Raw genomic sequence first — 3,069 nt, 5'->3', positions numbered from 1 at the left:
TGCAACCCCATTTTAGAAGTACCTTTTAAGTAGCGCAAAAGCCACTTTATACCTTCCTAATGCTCTTTACCCGAATTCGACATAAAATGACTCACTACTCCTACTGCATAAGCTATATTGGGTCTTGAACAAATCATTGCGAACATAATACTGCCCACTGCTAACGCGTAGAATTTGAGCCATTTCCTCCTTGTCTACTTCCGTTGTAGGTGCTTGACTTTTCGTTAACTTTAAAGTACCGCCTAAAGGCACGGATCTTGCCTTTGAATCATCCATGTTGAACCGCTCTAACACTTTCTCAATATACTTGGTTTGAGATAAAGTTAAAGTACCTTCAACCCGATTCCTTTCAATACTCATTCAGAGTATCCGTTTAGCAGCCCCTAAGTCTTTCATCTCGAACGCGTGAGACAACTTTCTCTTCAACCTGTTGATCTCTAACATATCCGAACCTGCAATCAACATATCATCAACATAAAGTAACAATATAACATAGGAGGACTTGAATTTCTTCAAGTAACAACAATGATCTGACTCGCTTCTTGTAAAGCCACTCCTTGTCATAAATACATCAAACTTCAAGTACCATTGCCGTGGTGCCTGTTTTAACCCATACAGACTTTTCTTCAATTTGTAAACCCATCTCTCTTTACCAACTACCTCGAACCCCTTTGGTTGCACCATATAAATCTCCTCTTTAAGATCCCCATGTAAAGATGCAGTCTTTACATCTAATTGTTCTAGATGTAAGTCATCAGCAGCAACAATACTCAAAACCAATCGAATCGTAGTCATCTTCACAACCGGCAAAAAGATCTCATTATAATCAACTCCTTCCCTTTGTTGAAACCCCTTAACTACCAACCGAGCTTTGTACCATGTGACGATCACTCCAAATCCATATGGACGAACACGTCATTCATCGATTTCATTGCGAGGTATTTGACCTCTATATGATACGTTTTGTAAATATTGCATTCTTTTGAAAAGGCACACCATAAATGAATATTTAAATCAAAGATTTTCGACATCTGATGATTTCTACATATAGACAATCACCGTAAATAATAGTTTACAATAGTACTTCCATTGACAATGCAGTCAAAATAAGATACATGGTGATGATTTGGTGAATGCAACGTTTCCTTGATAAATATGCCATGTAAGACTCCATGCACATAGCTTGTCTAACATATAAGCAAACAGTGGAAGACTTCTAGGGAACCTGAGAATAAACATGCTAACAAGTGTCAACACAAAGGTTGGTGAGTTCATAGTTTTAGTGTTTCGCATAATCTGTATATAAAAGTGGATCACAAGATTTCAGTTGTTTCATCCAGAAATGTTTATCAATAGATTCTACATAACAGAGCACCCTGGTAACTAAACTTTAACGTTATAATGATAAATACCCCATTTGTTTTAATACACGCAAACCAACGTGTCCTAAACTCAAATAACACACGTCCGTTAAATGGCTAGCGCTCTAGCTCGGACGGGGATGTCAAGCCCTATGGATCCATATACTGTTATTCGCGCCCACCAGTCCATATCCTATGTACTGGCAGCTACTAGTTACCAAAGCTAAGGGATTTTTGGTTCAAACTCAGTGTAGAATTAAGTATGTACTTGTATCCATTGCGTTTAAAATAAATTGCATGTATTCTCAGCCCAAAAATATATATTACAAAAGTAATTAAAAAGGGAGCAATGAAACTCACCTTAGCAGCATATAAAGTCGTTCACCAAAATGTGACCGAAACTCGAATTACCAAATAACCGTAGATCTCAACCTAGAGAACATATGTTGGTCAATAAATGTTTATCAAGCTAGGTCAGGTCATAGTGTATCACAATCCTAATGCTCGAGACCGACATGTAAAAGTTAACAAAAGTCGTTTCAAAAAGTCAATTTTGACAATAGTTCAACAAAACGAGACATACCTTATATAAGGATTCATTTACTCGTTTGGTAATATTCAAAAATCTAATTTATCAATCTTACAAACAAGTTGTTTAAATATTAATTGCAGATTCAAAAGCAATTCCAATTAACGTCAATTATAACTCATTTGATCATATCTTTTAATCCGTTCATCGAAACTATTCGATATCTAAATGAAAAGTTATTGATTTTTCGCCAGCTTTTCAAAAACATGTGTATCATATACCTTTTACTAGTAATATATGTATTTAATTCGTGATCTATTATAAACTGTTTAACGACAAAATTTAGCATACACGTATGTATAAATATATATACTCGAGCACTAGACATGGATACACAATTAATATATAAAAGATAAAATATGAGTGCTTACGTATCAATATTGAGATTCAATATTGTAGGAAAGTACGTTGACGTAACGGAGATGATAAATACTAGGTTTGATTCATAAATATACCCCCGAACATTACCCATAATTTCCTTAGCTCTATCCTGCTTGAAAACCATTTTTGAAATCGTTTGGACATAACCTCGTCGTAGTATTTGATGTATATACTAATAATAATAATAAGATTAATAATAATATTAATCTTAATAATAATAATAATAATAATAATAATAATAATAATAATAATAATAATAATAATACTAATAATAATAATAATAATAATAATAATAATATTAATAATATTAATAATAATAATAATATTAATAATATTAATAATAATAATATATATAGAGAGATATCGATATAGATTGAGAAAATGAACCAGAAATCGATCAATTTATAGGAACATTTCTGTCCCAGCACCTCATGCGATCGCATGAGATTTGTATGGGATTCTCATGCGATCGCATGAGACCCTCAGCCAGCTCACAATCGTTTGTATTTTTGCTTGTCGACATGATTATTTAATATAAATATAAATATAATATATTTAATTTATATAATTAATTATATATTATATTAAATTCACGTGCATAGTTAACTTGTAATTTTTGTTCCGATAAGTCGTACGTTGTCACTCGACTTATGTCCCGTTTTCGGTTTTTCGAACATCCTTTCGTACATTTAGAAAACTTGCATTTTACGTTTCGTGTCACGTACCATTGTCAAAATA

This window comes from Rutidosis leptorrhynchoides, chromosome 9 (genome assembly GCF_046630445.1).
Source record: "Rutidosis leptorrhynchoides isolate AG116_Rl617_1_P2 chromosome 9, CSIRO_AGI_Rlap_v1, whole genome shotgun sequence".
NCBI classification, from domain to species: Eukaryota; Viridiplantae; Streptophyta; class Magnoliopsida; order Asterales; family Asteraceae; genus Rutidosis; species Rutidosis leptorrhynchoides.
The sequence above is the reverse complement of the archived record's forward strand: the minus strand, read 5'-3'. Positions refer to the sequence as shown.